Genomic DNA, 26964 nt, shown 5'->3' on the forward strand with positions numbered 1-26964 from the left:
GCTGTAATGATGCAGAACCCATTTCCCTCTTTTCTATGTAGCCATGTGTTTTTCTAAGTTCCTGATGCTGACTTTCAACTACTGTTCTAGCTAGAGTTTGAGAAATCGATTTGATTTGAGATATTTCTACCAATGTGTTTTAGACTCAAACAAACTTATTGAGGGATGCTAAAAATATGAAGATCTATCAACTCAGAGTTAGGCTGAAAAAACCAACAGTGCGACTAATGGCCTATTTACCTTCTGTTCCTAATGATGTGCTGGGCAAACATAACAATTCAACTGATTTTGCAGTCTGCATTCAACTTACTCAGCCTTTTAAAGAAAAACCTGGGTAGAAATGTGAATATTAATCAAAACACACTATCACTGAGAACGTTTATAGGACCTTCCTGTAAACTGGGCTATCACCAAAGACTAAAGGAGAGTCTACGTCCTATTTTTAACTATTTATTCACCATCCGAGAATAGCTGGAAGAATAGCAAAGTTATCACACAATGACCTTAATTAAGACTGTGATTCACCCTTTGCTCTCTGAACACAAACAGAACAGCTTGGAGCTGGAAGGCTTACATGCAAAGAGAGATTGGGTGAAGAGGTAAAAATTACCACGCAGGGCCTCTTTTGAGGTAGAATAAAGGGTTCCTGAAAGACACATTATCCCAGAGAACAAGCACAGTCATCCATTTGTTTTTTCTGGAAACCTAGGGAAACACAAGTACAGAAGATAGTGGGTTTTGAAAGTCTGGAAATCCCAAGTTAACACATAATGGTACTCTGATCCTTATAAAAACAAGGCCTTAATCGATCTAATGATACAATATATTTATTTAAAAAAAATAAATTACAAATCCAGAAAACAGAGACAAGGGTTTTTTATTCTTCCTCACCTCATTTTCTTGTTCCAGGTGAAATGCTCTTCCAGAATATCTCCAGAAAGAATGTTTGCCTTGTAAGATTTAGCATGCCATATTTCAGTATTATTTTTGCTTTAATTGGATCCTCAAAGTTAATTATTTGTTAAAAAAGTTAATTATTGCTGTTGACAGCAATCTTTTTGACTTAGGAGATCCAGTATTGACAGTACATTGGAGAAGGGAAAATTTCTTTCTAGTTTTATCACTGAGTTGTTGCAGAGGTCTCCAACTGATCCAAACCAAAGGCTACCACATTCATACAGCACCTTAGGCTAGTAAAGAGCATTTCCTTACCGCATTGCAAAGCTCCTGGATTTTGACTTTAAAGTAGATTTCAAAAAACAAGAGACATGGAAGAGGACATAGATAATTTGCTGTACAGCCTGGTTTCTGCAATCCAAGAGCAAATGCTCTTACAATGCTGTTATAACCAATGGCATGGGTGGCTGACAGTGGGCTAGAGCACTTAGCACAAGCGCAGAAACTGCGAACACCAAGTTCACAGCTGAACCCTTCCAAAACTTTGGCACAGCACATGCCCTGGACAGCTTCCCCGTCAGTCTAGGGTACTGGTTTGGACAAATTTGTATGAAGAGAGGGAGCATTTGCAGCTGACCAATACTTACATGCATTAGGGGTGAAAATCCCATGAAAAAATGTGCTCAGAGAGTGAAATTCAACCCTGGCCAGAGAGCCAGCAAAATGTTCGCCACTGCTGTTGTATGGATGCTTCCCAATACATCCACAGGCGTGATCTCCGTGATGAAAAGGCTGTGTGCTGCCTTGAAAAGGGGTGTATTCCCTCCTTAAGCATTCATAGAAAGGATACTATATTTGGGATTTAAAGAGAAAAAAAAATGAACAAGAAGTATCCCTTAGAGTTCCCTGGGGGATAGGATTTCAAAAGCCCAGGTTTGCACAGGCAATTGAATAATCACACTTGTTCTGATTCCCAAAAAAGGCCAAGAACCCTCTGTAGGTGTCAGCATGGAGTGGCTGGTGCAGGACCACAACCAGCACAGACAAGTGCTGGGTCCTTGTTCTGGGCTCTCTCCACAGCCTGGGTGGAGAAAAGGAAAGGGAAGATAGTTTGTCCAATAAAAATGGGGGAAAACTAAGCGTACAGAGTCGACTTCAGTCATAGCAGAGCCTAAGTCTTATAAAGAAGCTTCTGGAGAAAGCATATTGACATGAAAGCAAACAAAAAAACTTGAAATAAAACATTTCAGATCAAGGCTTCATCAAAATTTCCTTGCATCATATTATCCTGGTGACAACAACTTTCTGTAGCAGGAAGCAAAGTGGCCTCTCTTTGGTAAACTCAAGGCTCAGAAATCAAAGCAGCCCAGCAGGGAAGTGGGTAAAGCCACAGATCTGGTTTGATTTGAAGACTTCTAAGTGGTCCTAGAGAAGCAAACCAGAGAGTAGTGTTTCTGAAAAGGAAAGAACCCAAATCCAAGGCTCAGAAGTGCTCCAGACTTGAGGTTTGATCTCATTCAAAGAATGTTAGGATTCAATCCCAATTTAGTGAACACTGAAATGTGCCATGCCCATTTCTGTTTTTAAGGGCTGGGGAAGATTTCAGGCAGACTTCCTTCTCGCAGGGCGTGTGCAGTATGGGCAGCAGAAAGGCAGACTTCCTCACTGTGCCATTGCCAATGTGCTTTTTTGCTGCCCAGCAAAAATCTCTCCTTAGAGAAGAAGGCAGAATAATGGCCAAGGCCACAGGTCACTGCGCAGACTGCCTGGTAGTAGAAACTGCTAGTTCAGGCTTTGTTATTGAGAATATCAGGGGTAGGACCTGGCACCAGACACATGGTTCTTTCTCTTAGCTGCTCTCCCTGGTCCATTTCATGAATGTTGGTGGATCCTTCTGCCAAACTGACTTCAAGCCTTTGAGAAAAGGAGCCTGACTCTAACTGTTCATTCAAAACCTCCTGCCCTGCCCCCTGCCAAAGGCTGTGTGCTGATATGGGAATTAGAAACATGGAGAAATGGTTTTGAAATTAAGATCTAGTCCCTAAGCTTTTCATATGATCAAAATAATCTCACATAAAAATACTTCCACAAATTCTTGCTTTTCCTATCCAATCCTATGGTGAAGCTGGAGAATGGAGTTTAGGATCCAGATCAGACAGCAGAATTTGTATCCGAAGGGTTTTCTGTATCTATGTTATAAACATTCGGAGTGAGAACTCTGATTTATAAATTAACAAAGCCAGAGGGGACAGCCATGGTCAGCTAGGTTTGCCTTCTGAAAGGATGCCAGCAACAAGGCTGCTCTGAATGAATACCCTGCATGAACCAGAGTGTAACTGATGGAAAAAGTATCCAATCTCTACTGCCAATGACAGAATAAATCACAGCCCTGACTTTCGGTCCCAGAATGGTTTCCGCAGTTAAAATTTGAAGAGTTATATACAGTATGAACTCATCCAACTTCTGACTACCAATTCTTATTAGACTATTGCCCGAAGGAGCTTCTGTTCCTGAATTTCTCTTCCTTATATAGCATACTTGAGAACCGGACTTGAGCTTTTCTTGACTTGCTGTTTGGTAAGCTAAGGAGATGGGCTCCACTGTAAGGCATGTTTTCAATCCTTCAGTCATTCTTGTGGCTCTTCTCTGAAAAATCTCCAGTTTTTCAACATCCTTCTTCAATTGTGGGTACAACAGCTGGATGGAGTGTTCCCGAAGCAGTTGCACCAACGCCAAACACAGCAGTAAAGTGATCCTTGGGTATATAAGCAGGGAATATCAAGTAGGCGTTAGAAAGGATCCAAGGACTGGTTTAGACCCTTTGGCTACAGCACTGGAGTGAGAGATGACATTCAGCCAATTATCCATTCAAACCCTCAATCCCTTTCCAGATTCCTATTTCTCAACACAGTCTATTCCATCTGGTACATAAATCTCAGAGTTTTAATTTCCTTTACCTGTAGCATCCTGAAAGAAAAATTATTTGCTATTTCCATCCTATCAAGGGATCCAAACTATGCTAAACCAGTCTTTCTGTCATCTGCTAATATCAGCAGTGTGGAGTTAACCTCTCCTTCCAGTCACTGCCACACCATGAACCGACTCAAAGCAACAACTGGATCCCACTAGGAACACAGCTATTTGATGTGTTTACACTTCAAATCTATTTACAAATCCCACTTTGAGATCTGTAACTGAAATGGTCAGAATCCATGTACCATTTCCTATTTGACACTGTACCATTTGAGTTTATGAATCTATACATATGGGAACAAGTTAAAGGCTTATAGGAAGTTCTTACATCAACGTTAGTATAATAATCAACCAGGTATCTTTTTTTTTTAATCCAAGCAAGGTCGACCAAAGTTATTTTCCAAAAATCAATGCTAGGTGCCTCTTCATGTGCTACATTGCTTTAGTATGCCATTCGTTGTACAATTACCTTTGCATTTCCTTGAATTAATTAATATTAATGTTAATTATTAATGATCATAGCAATCTATTTAAAATATTGATCTAAAATTAGATTTGTTTTGCCTCTAGAACTTCCCCAGTGTTGTAGGGCTTATTAGAAATCCAAATAAAAGACCTAGGGAGCTCTTCAGCTTTGTAACGCTAGGATCTGGAGTTAGAAAACCCTAGTGATTTGCATACGTAACTTTAGAACCCGATTGTTAACATAATCCCAAGTTCCAATGAAGTGAAAATTATTCCATTACCCAGAGAAAACATTCATCCTCTGTTTATTCACAAGATACAAAGAAGGCTCTTTCTGTGCCACTATTGCAAATTTTATCACAACCAGTCAGCCAATTGAACTTCTATGGATTTAGTTTAAACTCTGATATTTTCTTTATTTATCTGATTTTCCAAGTGATAGTGCCCTAATCAGACCTTCCATGAGGCACCAGACTTGAACTCTAATTGGACATTCATGGGCAAAGGAGCAGAGGCAGTTTTCATGCTTATGAAAGCAAAGAATCCAAGCGTCCTGAAGAGATCTGGCACACAGCATTTTTTTCAGGCCACAATCCTACTGTGAGTGTTCCCATACTTCCTTACTCTCTAAAAAGCTGTAGGTTACCTTCTGCCTCATTGATGGCAGACTCACTCCACACTGGTTTGACTGCTGCCTCCCTGAAAACATGGATTTCAGATTACCAGCAGCTGGCTGCCAAGGGAGATGCTGTTTCAGAATTGTTAAGTTTGCGATTTTACTGAAGGTCATTTTCTCCCCATCTGCAAGCGAGCACGGCCCGACTGGCTGGTGCATTAGAATAAACAGATGCTATCAGCACCAGCAACAAATTATCTTCTGAGGCTTTGTAATTTCTAGAGAGTAGCAGGTTGTGGCAAGTCGATTTACATTTAGGATGGATAGGGAGTGAAACAGAGGTTATATCGGCATTAACCCGTAATTCAGCATAAGGGAAAAGGAACAGTAAATTGAAGTGGGACAACTACACTGTGAAAGAAACCATTATCTGTGCACCCATATCACTCCTAGTGAGGTACACAGCAAACCAGATATGGACATACAGAGGTTTTGCATCTGAAAAGAATTCGTGTTTTATGCTCAAGTGGTAAAAACCCAGAAAGAGCATGTGCATATGCATGCAAATGCTCTGGGAGATGCAAATGTTCACATGAAACACTTCCTTGCACCAGGACTTAGGGGTCTGCTGCAGTGAGCAGCTGGAGGGGAGAACTTGCTGCGTGCTGTTCCCTGGACAGCACTTTTCTATGGCTGAGAATCCCAGTCCCAAAATGAGAGTGGTGGCATAACTGACTTCAGGAATCATTTCACTGCTTCTCTGCAAGAGTGGAAGAGCACACCTCCCTGTATATTTTCAGATGCACAAATAGTTTAGCCTATAGTATTGTGCATATGTACCTGCACATAAACTGGCAGAACCAGCCGAAAGCCGTGGAAGAACTTTATAATAAAATGAGGAACGGAGCCCCATGTTCCTAAAACCCAACCGGAAGTCCCAGTGAAGAAGACTCACTCTGCTTTCTTGACCCAGACGTTGTCTCTGCTACATTCGGAGACAGCGCACATGCCTGTTTGTGTATGGAACTGCAAGATAAGCCTGTATTTGTGAATTTATGTAGTATATCTGGGCAAGGTACCCATTAAAGGCAAGTCCTACACTTCTGCTTTTAGCCACTGTATCTCTCCACCCACTTCACATTGGTATGCAGGGTCTGCACTGCTTTTTCATAACATTTCCCTCAGTGTTTTAAGAAGAATTCATTTTTCTGATTGGGGCTGAGGAGCAATGAAACCATCTGCTGCAATCTTATTTGCAGAAGATACGAGACACCCATTTCAAAACTAGACTGGCTTTATTATCACAGTGAAATACGCTATCTCAGCATTCCTATGTCAGAATGGAAAAGCAAAGCTTCCACACATCTCTATGCAGGTGGCTGTTCCTCCCTCTGGACCCAACACATCCTGGGATCTATCTCCCTTCCCATGCTGGCTGGCACAAATGTTTATCCCAGCACTCTGGGGCTTTAGCAATGTTGTTTTCTACCACTGTCAAGAAAATATCTGCAGATATTGATGAGTTTTGATGTTACTCTCACAGCAGTCCAGAGCTGCCTACACAATCTGGCATTAGTTTTCATTTCCCCAGCCCAAAAAGGAAACGAATCTTACCAGTCCTGAAAGGCTTCAGTACAAATGTGAGTAAGCCACACATGCAACTCAAAGATATAGAAATTCCTTTAATTCTTCTGTAACATCACATATCTATTTTTATTTTAGAGGAATACATAAGTTAGTCATCAGTGATATTTGCAGGCTATGTTAGAGGCAAAAATTTCCAAAAAAATAGCCACTTGCATAGCATTTCAAATATCACTCTATGTTCCCTGTCAATTCTTCTCTTTTTTTGACACGACTTTTGATCATTGTCACATGACTACAAGGTTCACAAGGAAGCTGTCTCTGTTGGTCTTTCTATCATGAAACAAGAAATTTTACATGAGGCAGTTCAGCAACTCAGATTCAAGAGAGGACCATCATCGTTTAGTACCTATGGTTTTCACCTGCTGTCCTGATTCATCCTTTCCCTTACCTGACAGAGCACACTGAAACTTCCACTGCAGCTCTTTGCCTGGTGTTCAGTGAAGGTCTCATAGGAGACACTTGTAGACCAAGGGTATCAATGGAGCAGGAGCAATCCTTCCTTCAAATGATTCGAGGGATTTCTCATGCCTTCTCCTTTCCCCTACTAAATAACCAATTCAGAACAAAGAAATACATTCAGTAAGATGACTCAAAACTAAGAGTTCTCAATCATTTCAAGACAGTAGCCTTTCAAATTCTAGGGCAGTCTTCACGTACAGCTGAAAGCAATTGGTACCAATCTAGATCATTCTATGAAGAGTCTGTTTCATGTCTCTCTTTCAAACTGCTGGGTGAACTGTAGTACAAGCAAAATCAGGCTGGTGATTCTATGATTTAAGAGCATTCAACACTAGAAATCAAAGAATCCAGACTCCTGTCTCATTTGGACTGCTACCAAACCTGTGGTGCATCTCATCTTTCTAGCATAATGTTTACAATATTCTGCTATTCCTCTCTCAATCACTGCTGAGGTTCCTTGATTTTCAATTCAGTTCAAGACAGGGGCAGTACTTTTTCTTTCTCTGTCCTAATATATGTTTATATTTTAGGGAAATCCAGCTAAAATGGCCTGTAATTAGCTTTCAAGCAGCAGATCTATAGATTTTACTATAGGCAAATCACTACATCTCTCAACATTTTAAATGATGCTGAAAAAAATCTCACCAGAGAGAGAAGTCCAAATATTGTCCCAAGAAAATTGGGCTAGCACACTTAAAGCACAAAAGTTTCCATAGCCAAAAACATTCACATCTGGATGCTTTTAACATTGTCAGCATGGCCAGACACCCACTTGTATCTGGGTGTTGTGCAATTCCAGCATGAAATTCAAACTCACACCATGAATCCACAAGCAGCAGCCTAACACTCTGCCATAACACACTTTCTTGTAAATCTTCGGTCCTAGAGAACTTCTTCCAGCTCTAGGGTTTGGAATAACTTGTTTTCAGACCAAAGCTGTCTTCTCCAAACCAAGTCCTGTATCGTGGCTGAGTTAGCTGGAGTTAAATCAGCATAAAACTAAAATAGCACAATGGAAAGTCAGGCCTACTGTTAAATCATGCTTCTATTTTTATCTGGCAAAGCACTTAAACATGTGCTTGAGATCCACAGAACTTAAGCATATGCTTAAAGTTAGTCCTGTGTTTACATGCATTAAGTCAGGGCTTATAAAACAACTAATTTTGTGAATCTGGCTAAAATTTTGTCATTTTTAAAAGAAAACACACAATGCTGATCTCCACATACAAAAAGTGATCCATAGGCTCAAGATGCAGAAACTTGCACATAAGCAGGAAAAGCTGAGTACTTGCAGTTGGGCCAAAAGCTCACAAAACCTACAGAAAGGAAAAGGAATATTTCAAAGAGAACTGTGAGATGGCACAAAGCAGGAAACAAAATTTGGAGTTAAGCAGGTTCAACCTTAGTAGAAAAGGGATACAAAAATGGTGGTGCAGATAAAGCCAAGCTTTACCTAGCCCAGCAGTTTACCTGCAACACTGTCCAAAAGCAGATACTTAACAGACACACAATGCAGACCACGCACAGAATGGTCACAGTCTTCCAGTTTCTGGCCATTGGTAATTCAGGCACTTGAGGCAATCTCCAAGCCCACACAGGCCACTGTGTTTAGTAGCCTCAGATGAATGGATCCTACAGGATTTTGGCTGATCCTATCTTAAATTTATTTCATTTTGCTATTTCCAGTATCCATCATTACTTCCACAATATAATAATGAAAAAGTACTCCTTTTATTCTATGCTACTATCCTTTTAGTTTCTTTAGCACCCCTAGTTCTTGTGTTACAAGGAGGAGGGAATAATCAGTTCCCATCCACGTCTTCCATATCACTCATGGTTTTACGAGCCTCTGTCAAATGCTTCTTCAGTTTTCAAGGCTGAGGAGCACTACTTTATTTAGACTTCTCCATTAAAAAAAAAAAAGAGAGAGAGAGAGACATTTCACACCTCTAGCTACTCTCACTGCTCTTTTCTATGTCTTTTCTACTTTTAATACATCTTTTTTGAAATCGAGTGAGCAGTCCTGCATGCAGCAGCCAAGATGAAGGAATGCTACAGGAAGATCAACATCTCTGTCCCTCTCCTGTATAAACTGCAGTGGCATAACCTGTTTGTTTTGTTCTCAATTATTCCAAATAACTCCAAAAATTTCTCTTTGTCATTTATAGGACTTCTAGTACTGGTCTGATATTTCTGGAAAATCAGCAACAATGACTTTATTAATTGTTTTCCTGAATATAGAAACCATAGAAAACATAGCTACCTAGAGGCATGAATGGCCAAGATTATTTTCCTCTCTATTATTTATGTATATTAACATTGACTTTAGTCTGCCACTGTACTGCTCAGTCTCTCAAGATCCTGCTGCAAAGGACCAAAAAGCTTTAGTTATCACTGTCATAGTGATTTTTTGGCATGAATGAACTCCCTATTAATTTTTTTTTTGCAGGTAGGACTGTTGAAGAACACAGCTCCCCCTGCCCCAGGAACTCTACAAGGACTGCCCCCCATCCCCCCAAAGGATCACTATAAGGAACATGAAAATTTTCTATTGTGAAAATTGCCTAATTATAGCTATCTTTTTCCTCCTACCTTGGTGAGACCTTTTCAAAATCCATTCAAAACCCCAAGTACACTATGTTAAGTCTCACATGCTTCTCCAGATGCTTATTCATTCCTTCAAAGAACTTCAGGGTTTGCAATGCATGCCTTTAATTTACAAAGGCCATGTTAACACATCTGCAATATATTGTATTTACCTATGCTGCCACTAAATCTGTTATAATTTCCTCTCAATTTTTCCTGGTACAGAAGCCAGACTTGAGTAGCCTGTAGTTTTTTTAATCCCTGCTGGAACCCTTTTTAAGATTGGTGTCACATTATTTACCTCCTCTGGGATCAAGGCTGACTGAACCCAAAAGTTTCATACCAGAGTAATTTAGAACATTTGAGTGAATATCATTTGTCCTGGTGATTTACTATTGTTCATTTCATGAATCTGTTTTAAAAGCTCTTCTATTAACATTCAATTAGAGGTCATTCCTTGGGCTCAAATGTTGGAGGACTTCCTACTTGCTACGCAGCCAGTGCCTTCTGCTACCTGCTATACAGTGGTCTTGCTGACTTCCATTGCTCCTTTCACACCTCGGTCATTTGCTGAACCCACCATTTGCAGGCAGACTGCCAGCTCCTGTCGTGTTTGGAAAAGCTTTTGTTATTAGTTTTCATGTCTTTTGTGAGTCACTCCTCAAACTATTTTAGTTTGTGTTGTTATTATAGTTTTACATTTAACTTGTAAAAAATTATATTCCTCTCTGTTTTCTTTGCTTAGGCATAATTTCCACTTTTTAAAGGACACCTTTTTATTTCTAATAGTCTCGCTTACTCTACTCTTTAACTGTAGTAACTTTTGGGGGGGTTAGATATGTTTTGGGAACAGATGAGATGTTTTCTCCAATTTACAGGGATGGTACTTACACTCTTAGCTCATTTACCTGCTCCTTTACTGTTATTTAAACTGCTTTTTAAAGAAAAATATTGTCATGGTCTTTGGGGTTTTCCTAGTGCTATTATTCCTGCAAAAGTATTGAATTTGACCATGCAATGGTCACTACTGCCAAGCAACTCTTCAGTGCAACAGCTATAGTTTAAACAAGGTCTTAGTCAAGAGCGTCTTTCCCTTTTATTTTTCTGTTTAAAAATGTTAACTAAAAGTTGTTCTTTATATCCTAACTAGGACAAATCTTCTCCAGTCTATTTTCTTGTATACTGTCTTTCCATTGCCTCTGATCTTTCTTAGTATTTCATGGATATTGTCACTGCCATGGTCAGCTGTTTAAAAGGGTAAGCTTATTATAATGTTTTTCTTCATTTGGCATGGCAACTTTCAATTCATAGAGAGTGGGTGGTAAATGATGACACAGATAACTGATTTATCTTATTGGACACTCATTTCCAACAGACTGTGAGTCACTCCTCCAACGGCAAAATCTATTCTTGTCATTTCTACATAATACGTATCCTGATAGTACAGCTTCATACTGATTAGCTTCATTCAGTAAGATTTCTAGGAGGCCAGTACATTAAAATTCACCCATCCTTACTTTATATACATTTAATATTTATAGAAAAGCACAGATACTTTTGGTCTTTCTCTAGCTGCCCATCTGTGTGTGCCTTGTTTAACTGTGGATTTGCTTAGACTGCTCTATTTTATTTACAACCTGAATGTTATTGGTGGCTGTCCTACCCTGCTGTGACGGTACAGAGACTTCCATGGTGGGGAACTTGTCATCAGGATGAGTGTGTTCTTCTCCAGGTCCTCATCTCAAATAATTTTAAAGATTCCTCTAGTATTTGTTTTTATTCCAAGTGCCACTAGCCTGGTTGCCCCCATTTTACAAACGACCAACCCTCCCATCCATTCTTAGCATCTCTCCTGTTTCTAAGAAGTCTTCTTCCCACACCACTTCCTTAGGCACACATTGCATCTCTGCACATCTGGGACAAGTATTTCATGAATGCTGTAACAGAGTTCCTGTCCTTTACCATCCTCTCCTATCAAAATGTTATGTTTTGCCTCCTAGAGCTCTCCCTTATATTTTCTTGGTGCTCATATGACCATGACCAGAGATGATGCACAAGGAAGGTCACCAGCTCCTTTTCAGTATCCTCTCAAAGGCTGCCCAGACACCACAGGATAGAAAGCCTCCAGAGCTTAGGCAAACCACTACACACTCCTTCCTGGCCTCATATAGCCAGTTATCAATCCCACACAGCACCACAGCCTGCCTCTTCCTACCCAGTGGGACTGTTGTCCTTTTGCCATATGTCTTGCTGAAGTGGATACACAAAGTCGCCTTCCAGCAAGAGGGAGGTGTCACGTGGTCGGTAGCTTTTGCACACATGTTTACTCATTCGGTCTGAAACACAATTTTATGATTTGCCTTATTGTCTCCTAATTCAAGCATCAACAGCAAAGTGAGCCAATTCTTCCAACCAAATCTCTTCTAAAAGTTCATTGTACATTCAGCACCCAGAAAATAGAAAACTTCTTTTACCACAAATCTAAAACCAACACAAAAACACGTGAACATGTTTTCCAGAGAGAAAATTTGGTGCTTATACTTCCTATCACCACAGTTCTCACTCTCCTGTGTTTAGGCAAGTTTTCTTCTATTTGGAAGCCAACCTTTCAGGGAACGTGATTTTGGTTTTCACATTTATCTTATTTTCTAAAGGCTGACTCTGGGTTTAATTTTCAGAGACCACATGGTACATAAGAGATCAGGGAGTCTGGCACAGAGACAGGAGGTACCTTCATCCGTTGGACAATTAAGCATGAAATGTAAAACCTGGCAAGTCTTGCATTTAATCCTCTTTGCACCCCTTAGCCCCCTGCCAAAGATCAGAAATCCTTCTCCTCTTAAAAAGAATAAAAGATTTCAGAACACACCATCAACTCCTCCCTTCAGCCCTCAATACTGACAGTTTTATCTCTATACACAAACTTCTCCCCCTTTCTCCAGCTTGGCAACAAAACCCAAGCTCAATGAATATTTTATACGTGTGTGGTTAATGGAGCATTCTGGCTCCAGTCCATTAGGAACCTTACACAACGGTGTATTAACTGCTTCTCAATGTAACATTTTGAGTCTGTCCAAAAGGGATGTGTGTTTACCAGTTGAGCCAACACACTATTATTGTCTTGTCAGCCTAGTTCCTGTCTTCGCTTCAAGAGCAGGGTCCCTTGCCACAGCAATTTGCCACCATTGTGCTCCCAGCAGCTACCCGAGAAGGTTAGCCCAGCTCCAAGCTCTATTTTTCCCCTCTACATTTTGAGGTCTGTATCTCCTGTGGGGTGGGGAGTGCCTGCAGTCTTTCTCCTTCAAAGATATACACAGGGATAAGCAATCACAGCACAGATTAACACAAGGGTAAATATAAAGCAGTTAAGATGAGATCTTTAATTTCGATGGAAACTAGGCCTCCATATTCTTTCACCAGCTCTGAAATTTTGGCCTTAAAATCCACCTGATTGATTGAAAAATTGACAGCAGAATGACAACATTTGACAAAGTACTTATCACCTTCTCACTTTAAAAACCTCCTTTGTTCCTCAGGGCCATCACAGGCAGAGCACCATCTCCATCAAAATCAGCACAAAGTCATCTTAACAGACAGATAGGCACAGATGACTCCCCTCAAAACAAGGGACAGTATAATTCTACCCTTCACATAGATAACATCCAGGGTAAATGGTAAAAAGAAGACAGCTGCTGGATTTCTCAGATGAAGAGCCCTGTGAGAGGGGTCCAGATCTGAATGTTCACCTACACCTCCCTGACAGTTTGTGGAGAGGGCAGGAGCTTCCAAAACATGAATCATCCCAACCTACAGCAGATGTCTAGAATGGGTAAGATGAATGGCATGGGCTGTTTATCACTCCTCACCGACCAAAGAGGGAGCCTAGATGACAATCTTAGACTTTATGTCTAAGTTTCAGATAACTAAAATCAGGTGAGTTGATTCCCAGCCCCAAGGTTTGCAGACTCATTACCAGACAAGCCGCAGACCCTGACAGACTTAAGGCAGAAAACAACAAGATAAAGAAAATGCTGATGTGGAAGGACTGATCTCATTCCTTCCCTGCCTGAAAGCAGAAAGAGCTTATGTTTCAGAAGGCAAAGCCCATCCTTTGCTCTCATGTCATTGCTGAAGCACAGTGGAAGAAAGGGAACACTGTTGTTTCATTCCACAGTGCTGTCTACAACATCTACGTGAGGTAGTAACCATCCACAAGGGGCTTGGGTATTACAGGCCAGTAAGCAAGGCCCAGAGGAGCCAGGGGGAGACTGTTGGCCAAAGAATAGATGAGGTGAAGGCTTTCAATAGGTGCAGATCACCCCTGGACAAATGGTGCTTCTTCACCCAATAGTGACTGCACACCCATGACTTACCCAAAACAGGCAGTGGTAGAAGGTTCTGGAGCTGAAGGATGAGGGGAGGGGGCTCAAAGACACATGACTGAGGGAAACTCCGCGCAAACTTTGAAGGAATTTCCTATTACAAGGATTTGGGAGAAAAAGCAATAGTTTCCCAAGAGCACTGACAGGATCAGCATGTCTCATATCACACTTGAGAAAGGACAGGCACTGCACAAATATAATCAAAAGCCATAAATCTGACTAACCAGAAGCTCAGCTGCTCTGAATGCAGCTCTGAAATCAGGTTGTTTCTCTCTCCTAGAGGCACATGCAGCAAATCATTCTACCAGTAGATAATCCAGTTACCAGCCCTCTTTCTTCTCCTTCCCAGATCCCTCAGCTCCCCTCAACATTTCCCCCTCCCCCGCCCCCCCTTCAGAGCTATCATCAATGGAAAGTTTTGAGAATTAGCCGAAAACAACCAAAGCGCCTAATTGACTGAAGAAGGGAAATGGCAACTTCCATCATCTCAAAAAGCTGCACCTTTCTCCTACTCATCTCAAAGATGAATAAAGGAATTAAAAACATAGCCTGGGGCAGCCAGCAGAGATTTACAAGAAGCAGACATTAGTTCTCACTCTAAAGGTTGGGCGTGTGCGTGTGAGCCAGAAGGAGCAAACACAGAGAAAGGGAGCAGAAACATACAGCGTCTTTGCATTTAAAGAGGAGGAAGGAGAAGGAGAAAAAAAAAAAATCAACAACCTTTAAACCCTTCCTAATAAAACAAAGATCATCCTGGCAACGTGAAATGCTACCCTACTTTGTTTATTTATCGACACAAAGAAAGAAGCAAGTTGGCACCTCAGAGGGTATTAAATGCTGGTTTTTTGCTGACTGAATGACCTCAGCCAAAATATTTTCCATGACAAGAGCCCAGAAGACGCTGGCACAGTGTCAGACAATAAGATTTTCAGAGTGTATTTACATTCTATCCATGGCCCCAGGCTGTTCCAAACCCATAGGCAGGTGCTGCCTTTATCTGTTCTTTGCTCACCTGGCTCCCTAGCAAAATGTTCTGAGGCCTGCGGCTCAGCTGCCTTAACTGTTTGCTGCCTGGTGCTTAGAAAGCTTCAGAGGCATCTGGGATCCTGGCAAATGGAGATGGTGACTCTGGTTGCCCCTCAAAGCTGACCAGTGAGTGGTGTGTAAGGAGTTTTTCCAACAAGCAGAGGGAAAACAGTGGTGATCCGATGGTAAAAAGACAACTAAAACCCAAATGAGTTCACGCTGAGAAAAAAAAGAAGATACTTTTTAAAAGAGGAAGGGAGAAGGTGGTTCTTTCAGGGATGCACTGCATTCTTCATCACTTGGGATCTTTAGCTAAGTCTGGATAGCTCTCCAAGAAGAACACACTCAAGATCCTGCAGAAGACCAGTGGAGAGGGTCACAATTACAACTTCCAGCCTTGAAAGCTGTGCAGGACAATATGCCCCTGTCAGGCAGGGGATGCTCACCAACCCACATCCCTACAGCAGTGGACAAAAGAACCACAGGGTTGTGTCTTCCAGCTCTATGGCACAAATTCCCTACATCACAGGCTTCCAGCTACATATTCTCCCATGGACCAGCTCCTGACCTGGTCTTCAGCAAAACAATCTGTTCCATCCCTGCGGTGGAAACAGCTTTCTCTTTGCTCAGTTTAATTTGGCTTCTAGTGCACAACTCCTCTCTCTTGAGTAATAAGCCTCCAGGAGATGCTGCAAGAGGATACGCCCTTAACACCGCGCAACCAGGAAGAATGATAATTGCACTTTTAACAGCACTATATACAAGGCAGCCACCAAAGCAGAGGAAGCATGAATTAAAGCAGGATAAAAAGGAGGGGCTTTACCATCTACCTAATAAGGTATTATTCATGCTTTTGGAAAACTTCCTTGCAGAGAGATAAAGAGAGACATAATGGGCAGTCAGAAGCAACTGCCTCTGGAAAAGGAAAGGCCTGGCTGCCATCTCACAGCTCCATTGCCATGCTGGTCTCAGCTTCTACCTTCCTAGCCTTCAGCTTCCCTCCCTTTCCCATCTTCTTGCTATTCTTCCTTTAACCCATTTCGTATCCAAGTCAGCTCCCCGCTACCCATGTGCATGGCTCAGGTCTGTCCCACTCACGCACACCTTCACACCAGTTCCCTCCAATCCCACTACCTTCACCCAACCAAGGAAAATTTCTTTTTTCCTTTCTTCTTCCCTTTCTCTTATCCCTGTCTTCCCTGCAAAGTTCTTCAACTCAAATTCACTCCAGGCCTACTGTGTGCAAAGCACATTCCCTTTCACGTCCCTCCTCCAACCTACACCTATCAGCTCACTAATGCCACCCCACATCAGATAGGGTGCACACATCTGCTAACTGTGCTTGTAACTGTATTTATGTTTTTGTCTGGCCTCACTTTTCACCCAGGAAACAAAACCGTGACCTTGCCCTCCAACAAATTTATCACAGTAAATTTTCACTCATGAGCCCAAAACAATGCTGAATTTTAAACATCTTCCCAAAAGTAAATTAACCATTGCTCACTTGCATAATGTGTCACCATTCTTTTAAATCCTGTCCAATTGGCTATCATAATTTGTAAGTGTCTTGCAGCCTCTGCCATTTCTGAAGCTGCTTCTATGTGTGCTCGATGGAGCTGTGCAGGATTTGCCACGCTGGGAAGTGTACCTCTGGGAAGCCTTTCCTACCAGGCAGAAAAACAAACAAACAAACAAACGAAAAATCTCTTTATCCACCCAGATCATATTTCATAAGGCTTTAGGTGCATGGCAGATGGACCCCTAGTGGAATTTCAAAGGATCCTGATAAAGTTAGACAATTCTGTCCCATCAAAGTCACAGTAATTTGGGTATCCAACAAGCTAAGGCCCTGTGAAAGCTCTGTATGCACCTTCAGGAACTAAAATGCCTTTGGAAATTGGAACTAGGTGTTAAATGTTTAACCAGGTCTGTAGGCAGCTCCTTGGTGCCTATCCCTGGATCAGATCAGACGCATACATGCACTAGGTAAGACCACCACGCAAGTAGATGCACAGAGAGCACCTTTTCAAAGCTGTCCCTTCCCTGGCTCTGCACTCCCAACCTAGCATCATTACAGACTGGTTTAAAAAAAAAACCAACCACACAGCAAAACCAACCAACCAAACAAACCCCAGCAACACACTCAATCAATCAATCTGTAGTCCTCCTGGGATTAAATAAATATGCTATGAAGAGCTCCTCTCAGCTGGAACAGTGAAGATAAAAATGGAAGAAAACATGAGACTAACCAGGTACTGCACATGGTTATCTGCCCCCTCCCACTCCCAGCAGGAACTCTGAGTAATGCCTGCACACAATGTTGCTGCTACTGTCCAAAGCAAGGACATCTTTTAAACAGTGCTTTACTGATAATCCTGTAAGGATTTTCAACTCTGTCCTGTATAGTATTTTAATTACTCTCACTGTTTCAGGAGCTCAGTCATTTATGAAAGGTTTTTTCATCCCACTAATTGTAGGTTTCCCAGAGGACTCAGTACAGTATTTCACATCCTCAGTGCTATTAAATGCTTTAGGAAAGCATCCAGACTTCTAGAAGTCCATTTTTTTGTGTGCATATGGTTCTGGGGAAGAAGAGGGCAAATCAGGGAAAGGAAGATTTTTAGGCCTTAAACAAAAAAAAATATTCTGGCTGTCAACCTTCAGGAAAAAAAAAATCAGAAAGACAATATTTCAGATAATATTAGAACAGCCTCATCTAAGTCAGCAGCAGGTCTGGAACCTGCTATTTCTAATGCTAATAGCATGCAGCTATACCCCTGCACTGAGAAAAGTAATTTCATTAGTTAGTAGCTAAAGGTTATATCTATATCACTAATAGCATCCACACCAGGGAGCGATTCCCAGCCTCCCAGGACAGGTAGTACAGAACATCTCATGCTGCCACCGCCCAGGGCTAGCTTGGCTCTAGAGCAGACTGGCCATGCCCATAATGCATGGCACTTGGCCTTGTGGCCATAAGACATAATAGTTGCTTGTGTGTGTGCTTGAAGTCAACATGCCTAAAATAATTTGAGAGTTATGTGGCAGCCCACGAAAGCAATGTTTTTACAGCCTGATGCTGAAGGGCTGTGTTGCATGCCCTGCAGAAAGGGGTGGTGGTGGCAGGGTATGGCCAAGAGCAAATTTGGTCTGAGATGTCATGGAAGGACTGCAAGGGGCAGAGGGAAGTCAAACCAGGCACAGTGCTGTGCTGCCTGCTGGGAGCAGTCCTGCAGGTCTTCTCTCAGTGGGGTCTAGCTGGTTCACCCCACCACCAGACATAAAAATGGGCTGGGAGACTGAGATGTCTTGCAGTGTAGGTACATTTACTGCAGGCTGTCACCCCTCTGAGCAGGCAAACCATTACAGAGTCAGAGACCCACAGCCTCCAAATGCATTAACTACAGCCATGTATTTTGAAGGAAGGGAAGAATGGAGATTTCCAAGTGTATCTATATAGCATATCTGAAAAGCAATAATTGTATGCTACTGCATTCCCTGGAGTGGTGGTAACATCATCCCTTCCCTCCATGCCAAGGAAATTTAGACACAGCCCAAGGAAAAAACTGCAATTCTAGTGGAAAAAAGGCTGAGACCTGCCAAGTCCCTGGAGTTCACAGCAGTGGGAGGGCGGTGCAGATACAGCAGGTGGGGGTCTGTAGCCTAAAGGACAGCCCCTTTTTCCAGCCCCTTCCTATGGGGTACAAAGTGCTCTAAAGTGAAGATATTGTTCGGCCTTGTTTTCCATGATCCTGTAATGGTGGAAAAGGCTCACAAGTGCTGTCCCATCAATGAAGACACTTGTGCATTAGCTGACCCATATACATGCATCTTAGTTACGTGAAAGGTAGCTTTGGCACCTTGGCTTATAACAGGGGCTCTGAGCTGATCAGAAATAAAGTATTAGATTGCTGTACCTTAACCGTGACCTTGAGTCTTCAGGAAAAAAAAATTCATAATTATGATCTCTGGACTGTTGTGGTATGCAGATCCCAGGAGGCAAGTCTGGTTTACTCTGGCTCTTAGCGAACGTGAATCTGCGTCACAAAACCCATTATCACAGTTGGCATTAACCAGCAAGCATCTTGCTAATTATGTCTGCAAAAATACCCAGTTGAAATGGCCTGGGCAAGCCAGAAGACCCCTACCTGCATGAGAAATGTCCATGCTGCTGTGAATTGGCTGCTCAGGATATGACAACATGCAGCAGCTCTACCAGTGCTGAAGAGGAGACTTCCTCCAGCAGCTCCTTTTGTAGCTCTTTATAGATGTTTTTTGATGCCAATTAAAGGTGATGGATCTTAGCACTGGGTGGAAATTAAATCAAATGGAGCTCCACTAACCAAAAATAAAAATAACGACAAGACAATCCATTGGCAACTTCTTTGGACTTCAGGTGTGTTTCCACTCAAAAAGATGACATGGATTGCAAGGACAGGACCACTAAACCAATTACCTGAAACAGTGACCTGTGGGTCCTGTCCTGACAGCAATTTTATCTTGAGAGAATTCACTTGCACTACCCACAACCCTGCACCCCAGCACTCTCACCTGGCATATCTGACTGGGGTGGACCAAGAAATATTCCAAAAATGGAACTTTTACATCCCCCACAGGGGTACAAAGCACAGAGCAAATGGCATGACTCAGATACTGCCTGGAACATATAATGAGCATATTAAACTAGATCGTCATTTTATAGGTTACTTTATTTTTAATTGAAAAAAAAAAAAAAGAGAGAGAAAACACAGAAGCCAACCAACCTACATATTTGGCCTTCAGATGAATTTTTGGTTTTACGTGACAGCTTTTTCCCCTACTTAAAAATTTGCATAAATACTGTCAAGACAGGACACGCATGGTAAAGAATATGCAAAAGCCAGAGCTAAGCCCAGCTGCCTGCCTCTCCCACTGTGCTCTGCCAGGACAGCAGAGATCAGCAGGGGCTGCTGGTACTGGGAGCAGTCCCTGCTTCTGCATGTCACTAGGTCAGGGACCTGGTCCTGCTGGCACACCGCCTTCCCTTTAGAGAGCCTGTCCTGACAGACCCTAAATGGAGAGCCTAATTTCAGTTCACTCAGCCCTTTTCCTGCATAGTCACTATGACGGTGGAGAATGAGGGGTTACTTATTTTCCTGTGGGAACTGAGAAGAATAAGCTTCAATGTGACCTCCCTGCCAGGGAACTGCTGCCATTTCCCTGCCAAGAGGGGAGAGCAGGAGCAGCGCAGCAGGGACAGACGAGGACGCTGGAAGGAAGGTGTCAACGTGAGGTTGCGTTTACCCACACAAGGGCACCCTGCAGAATTTCACACAGATTTAATTCAGCTGGTGCAAACTCCCGTGCAGACACTTACTTGGGGTTCAGGGAGGTTTATCTCTGCTAACAGGATTAGGAAAGGTTTAAGCTAAACCAAAAGAGAAGAATGCACACAAGTGCTTTCACAGCTTACAAAATAAACAAATACAGAGCAAATCTGACTTTAGACACAGCCAAAGCAACCAGAGCTCCCTTCCCAGCACCCCTCCTCACAGTAAGCATTTTACCTAATGCCATCCTCTTTGCTGCTTTTCCTGCTGCAACCCTACCTTACCACCCAGTCAGTACAGAAGATTGCTGCACTTTACACCTACATACTGCTAAATAACTTACATCACTCCAGAATTTGGCCCCAGTAGCCACACTGGTGTACGAAGAAGTGTACAAAACAGCTAAGCAAATGGGTTTTGTCCTTCTAAGATGGCAGTGGGCAGCAGAGTGTGCCTGTGCTGTGAAAGCCTGGCAATGTGCTGCAGTAGGAAGAGCCAAAGGCAAAGCAGAGGGAGGCTCCAGCCGCTATGCCGTGTTCAGCACAAGGAAGCTATTGCTCAAACCAGCTCCCACTAGAGCTTCCAAAATCCCTACTGGTGGGAAAATACCTCCCATTTAAGGTCCCTGTCCAGTGAGGACACTTGCACACGTTAACTGAAAGGGCATTCGCTGCCTGCCCGAGTAATACTGCTGCCATCTGCACTGAACTCTGCAGCGGTTCAGCTGGAGGTATAACGTGACCAAGCAGTGAAAGCAAAGTTTACTGCATCCTCCTGAAAGGGCAGGGTGGATCTCCATCTGCAGGGTGCGGTTGCCTTGAGATGGAATTTGGTTGGGACTCAGGGGTAATAGCAGGAGTCCCGTGATGTTCACTCTCAAGAGGTGAGGATGTTGGTTTTACATTTTTTCCAAAAGGTTAGGAGTTGTGGTGAGCCTAATCATTCTGGCATGTCAGCCTGTGCTATCTAGGGGGAAGAGCACCACCTTCTGAATTACCAAGTCAAATTGACTGTAGCAATCAACTTTTCCTTCTGAGTCCCCATCCAAAAACAAACAGGCCCAACCCTGCTTAACTTATGAGATCATAGCCCAAGGCGCTGTAGCTCTCTGGGACATCACTGCCTCACCCATCATCTACAAACCTCAGTTGTGCAGGGATGGTACGGATCTCTCCCAAATTTCACATACACAAAGATCTCTGACCAATGACATAAGCCCACTAGAAAGTGCCTGCAGCACCTCTCCGAGGTGGTAGGTAGGTAACCAGCAGAGCCATGGAAATAAGGACAGAGTGGTGGAGTCATCAGGAACATGTACTGCGCAGAGCTCTAACCTCTCCTGGCTGGCTCCCAGTGAAAACTTCTTGCCCAAACTGGTGCTTGTCATTCAAAGGCTGCCTTTTGTGAACCCTGCTGCACCAACGTCTTGCTGCTGCTCAGCTCCACTCCGAGTAGCGTATTCATCTTCCCATCATCACTTCAGAACCTATTTATTTGCATTGTTAAATCACTAAGAGAAATTGTTTTTCCCTTTATATCTTTAAATCAAAGCTGCCTGAGCTAGAGATCTTTCTTTCGTTAAAGCATGTCACTACTTTTAATGGGTTTCCCAAACACATAATCCATACCTTGCACTTCAGAAGTCATAAAGACTTATTGTCCCACAATTCAGGCCTGGCCCAACATCTTCTGAAGCAAAAGCAAAAAGTTCTCATTGACTTTTTCTTGGATCTGGCCTTTTCATAGCATTAGTTCTCTGACCTCAATGTAGAAACCCTCGCCACTGCTTAAAGAAGTAACTTTATTCATCCATACCTTATATGTGACAAAATACAGGCATGACAAGCTGCAGATGTTCGTGAAAGGTCAGGCTGTGACTCTAACTCTGAGCTGAGATCAGAAGGTCTGAACTCTGGATCCAAGACAGCTCTTTAACCACTACCTACCACTTTCCATTAGGTACTTTGCAACACAAAGAACCATGAAACAAAGAAAGAAAAGGAGAAAAAAATAGCTATTAATCCTCTCCCAGCTAGAGCAAGAGTACTGCTGCCTGAAGTATGTAACTGATACATCTGATGACCATTTCATAAGTCTTATCATCTTGGGTGTTCTGCTTGACAGCCTTGTACCTGGGAATCAGTTCCATTCAGTAGTTTCACAAACAAAATTAAATTAAATAACTGAGAATATGTATACTACTTCTGCAGGCAACAAAGCTAGGAAGAGCTGACATTATATACAGCAGAGGATCCGAAGTCAAAATGATCTTGATGGTCTGGAAAAATTGCGGGGGGAGGTTTAATTCAGTAAAAATCAGTGCAATATACTATGCTTGTAGAGGCATCCTTCCTCCCTGCTCAACATAGGTATGGTCTCGAGTGGTGGATTGCCTCTAGCCTCAGACTCACCCTTCAAGAAAGATGCGGGCAGACCGCAGAGTCCAGAGAAAAGCAGAAGGCTGGGAAACACCATCTCCAGCAACTACATGAGCTGGGGTGTTTAGGCAAGGGGAGAGCTGGTTAAGAGGAGCAAGAGGGACATCTTCAACTGTGCAAAAGGCCATGCAAGAAATGGGTTGGACATCAGGGCTTCCAATCAGCCCTCCTCCAATGACTGTATAATAATTTCACTTTTGATTCCTGGTGCCATTTCTGTAACAATTGTATGCTTTCTGGCTAAGAAACTTGATAATTTAAGGCTATTCTAAAGATTTAAAAAGTTGAAGTTAAAAAAAAAAAGCTTGAAAAAAGTTTGTCTTATGTCATGATTTGGCTCATGCTGGATGAGAAGATCCAGAATTTTTGATCACCTTTTGGCAATGCTTACTTGCTTCCCTAAAGGGTTTTAAAATGGCACTAACATTATATCAACCATGTTACCTCCTCCCATTGTCTATGTTTTTACTGACGTGGGTATCTTGAACCTGATGCAGCTTTCCAAAGCACCCAGACTGCACAGGGGCGGGGAGCCCCTCTCTCTATTATATTGCAACTTAGCACCAAATTATTCCTTATTTTTCTGCAGAACTTTCTAAATCTCAATCTGATTTGCTCTGCACTGACCTATGTAGGTCTCGCAGCACTCTTCACCTCACAGATTTCACTCTTTGTGCCCAACAAGCATTAACATTCAGAGTAAGTTTTCCCTCCAGGTATGAGCTTGGCTTTCTTTCAGAGCAGTCTCATTTTCCTACATTCATGCACACTTGTATTTCCTTAAAGAGCTTGAACTCCCATTAAATAGGAGAGTCTAAATGACAAGTGTTAAAATAATTTTTTTAACCTATTCTCATTCTACTTCCCTGCAGACTGGGCACCGTCTCCAGCCTACTCAAAAATCTGTGTCCTTATTGACACCAGCATCTCATTCTTATCCTGATTTTCTGTTCCTTGTAGACAACAGAAAACATAGCAACTTGTGTGGATCACATCTAAAACCACGTGCATAAGTTCAAAGATAATTATCCTTTTAGTTGCTAAATGCTGTGCAAAGCACACATTTAACAGCTAAAACTGATTTTAATCTTTGCTTAATTCTTTTGCCAGAGAGTCCCATTCATAGTGAGGCAGCTGTCTAAATATCTCGGCCCCTTGGGGCGAGGAGACAAGGGAGCCTCTTGCAATGCTCTTGAGTGACCCCAGCTGGCTAGTCCCCCGGCAGCACCCAAGAGCCCCTTCCAACTCATTTGGGGCAGAGGATGCCAGTGGAGCTAGATCCCCAAAAAGACAATTTATCTGTGAAGTACAAAAATTGTCTCTTTCCTCAGTTCAGGTAACCCTTCTTAAAGTTGTAACAGAAAGTTGGGTAGCAAGAGCAGTAAGATTAATGCAAAGTAATGGTCTTACTAGTGAGGAACTACATGGATTTACACCCCACCGCCTTTACACTGGCTAGGCACGAAACCATCAGTCACTGCATCCTTTGTCCCACATGACAGTTAATAGAGTCTCTCCCTTGGGTCTAAAAAGCCCTCAACAGCCAGAGGGCAACTGCAAACGGTGGGACAGTTGCACAACTGTTGTACCCAAAACCACAAGGCTAATATTTTTTTCTTTCATAACACCTTGTCTAAGCTTTGCCATGCTATGAGCATCGCCTTGTAATTATACTCCTTAAAAGCAAGTAAATATTTTTTTTTTAAATCCTCTCAAATGGCCTTCTGCAGAATGTGATTAGACATTAGTGCTTTCTCTAGGCAGGCAGTGTACACACATCCAATGAAAGAGATGATGAGAGGACACAACAACAACAACAAATTAATCTGCTCTCTGCAACAGGCAGTAGCCTACACCAAGGTTTATTTACTCCAGTGTCTAAATGTTCTCCAGCATTTAGGGAACCAAGACGTTGCTGCGTAACCAGAAGATCACCCCTGCGTGCGGGATATGTAATGCACCAAGATGGGAAGGAGCTGAACTAAGGAATATGCCTATGCCTGTAATGTGATGAGAAAATATGCTTTGCTCCTTCTCAAAAAGGCTGGTGCATTCCTCAGCTGCAGACCAAGACTGACTATCATTTTAGTATTAAAATGCACATTACGCTTTCTTATTTTTGCTTGACCAGTTTCTCTCTTATTGGCCCTTAGGTTCTAAAATATAGGGAGTGGCATAAAAATTGCATTATCTTCAATACGTTCCTGACATTTAATCAGGCAAGGCTTTCAGTTACAACTGCTCGCTAGTCCTTTCCTCCCTCAGACCCTAGGAGCCCTATGTCTTGTGCCAGGAACCAAGATGAGAGCTGGGAAGCAAAGCTGGGAGACGAGAGGACACAGATTGCGAGAGACATTTGGAAGGTGAACAGCCACCACAAGACAACATTTTACTTTCAGGCCCACGTTCAGACCATCTAAATTGTCAGTCAGTCCCTCTGCCAAATATTTCCCATTGGGTGTCTCTCAGTGGCTCCCCTGCTCAGCACCATACTTCAGTCCCAGGAATGACTCCGCAGAGACACAGTGCCGATTGGGAGTACTAAGGGCTTAGGAGGAGTTCAAACGCCCTCCAAATGGCAGGGAGTTTTGTTCACCTACTCATTTACCTAAGCTGTACAGTTAGCTAATAGCTTGCGCAGCACTTTGAAAAGGGAACTCTCTAGACAGAGGAGCATTAGAATTAGTCATATGAAAGCTAACATGAAGAAAAGACTTTTTTTATTTTCCACCAGGTTCCCTGTAAACCCAGTATCTCAGGTCTAAAAGAGTATTAGCTCACACAAGAATGATAAAAGCCTGATCTTGAATAAAGAGCCAAGGGCCTCAGAAATCACACCTAAGAAATGATAGAAATGATTGCCTAGAAACTGAGATTTAAAAAATAACAACAAATCCATTTGGGATCCTTCAGACTTGCCCGTGAGCCTTGCAGTCACCTTCATAAGAGTTCACACCCACACTATGATTATACAAGCCCTCTTCTCTTGCAAAATCAAGCAGAAAACAGAGTCTATCACAAGGCAGATAATAAAAACATGAGATTGACAGCTTTACCCTCAACATTGCTACTATTCCCAATTTGAGATACCTTTTCCCAGCTTTTATCATCCAGGAAATGCTACCCTTTCCTTCTCATGTGAGGTTGGTGGTTGCTGAGGGCCTCCTACAGCTCAACGATGGGCTCAGCACTTGCAGGATACAGCTTCAGATCAATGTTCTCGGCTGGGTGGATAAAAAATACAAATAAATCAAACCACAACCAAAAAAAGCCTCTGGCAATCCCAAAGAAAGCCAATAGTCATTATATTCATCTGCAGGATGTGAACTTTCCCTGTCCTTACTGATTTCTCTTATTAAGCAATCATCAAGCACTGATAGGAATTTTTTTGCAGGAAATGGGAGTACAATTGTTCACAAGAAAAACACCAATAGAGCAGGCAGCCAATACGAGCCACTTGACATTTCAGGAAATTAAGTTATACTGTGGTCCCAGCTTATAAGTTCAGCAAGACCCACGAGGGAACTCTTTGGAGACCTGCTCTGCTTTCATTTCAAATGCAACAGCCACATGGGCTAATTGAGGGCAGTAGCTGTGTGTGCTCTCTCACAGCCATCCTGCTGCCCTTCCTCTCTCCCGGCAGCTCCTACGCTGCTCAGAGCCTGCGTGCCCCAGCCAGCTTTGTCCTTTCGATGCTGAGCACGCTGTTCTGGGGGTGAGAAAAAAAAGAGGATTTGGAAGGTCAAAAAAACCCAGGGAAAACAATAATAGAGTTTCAGAGAAAGCCTCAGATCTCTGTGAAACAGAGCTGAATGTATTTTTTGGGATGCCAAGTTCAAAGCCCAAAGTATCTCACCCCAGATGACAGATCACTTGGGGATTGCAGGTATTGCAAGTACAAACTGGGGAGCCAGGGTCAAGCACTGAAGCTCACAAGCTGAACAGATTTATAGGTTGCTTTTGTCCACATCGTTGCCAAGAAGGCAGAAAGGAGGAGGTTGAGCAACAGCAGTATATGGGCCAGCTGTGTGGGAGATAAGACAGCCATCCTGAAATGAAGGGAGCAGCCACCAAGGCTGGTGTTTGTTCAGCCATGTTCCTGGGGGACCTCCCGCTGACAGACGTGGGGACAAGTCACAGTGAGCCACCTCGTAGAGAAACATCCT

At 42.6% G+C, this 26964-nt stretch overlaps 1 long non-coding RNA gene across 1 annotated transcript; it reads right to left on the minus strand.

Moving 5' to 3' along the window:
- On the minus strand, positions 1–26964 carry LOC138686874 (uncharacterized). The gene is made up of 3 exons (XR_011326203.1): positions 25889–26964; positions 6987–7142; positions 1–705 (listed from the first exon to the last, which is right to left on the minus strand). It is a non-coding gene; the product is annotated as an uncharacterized lncRNA (long non-coding RNA).

Source organism: Haliaeetus albicilla, chromosome 9 (genome assembly GCF_947461875.1).
Source record: "Haliaeetus albicilla chromosome 9, bHalAlb1.1, whole genome shotgun sequence".
Lineage (NCBI taxonomy): Eukaryota > Metazoa > Chordata > Aves > Accipitriformes > Accipitridae > Haliaeetus > Haliaeetus albicilla.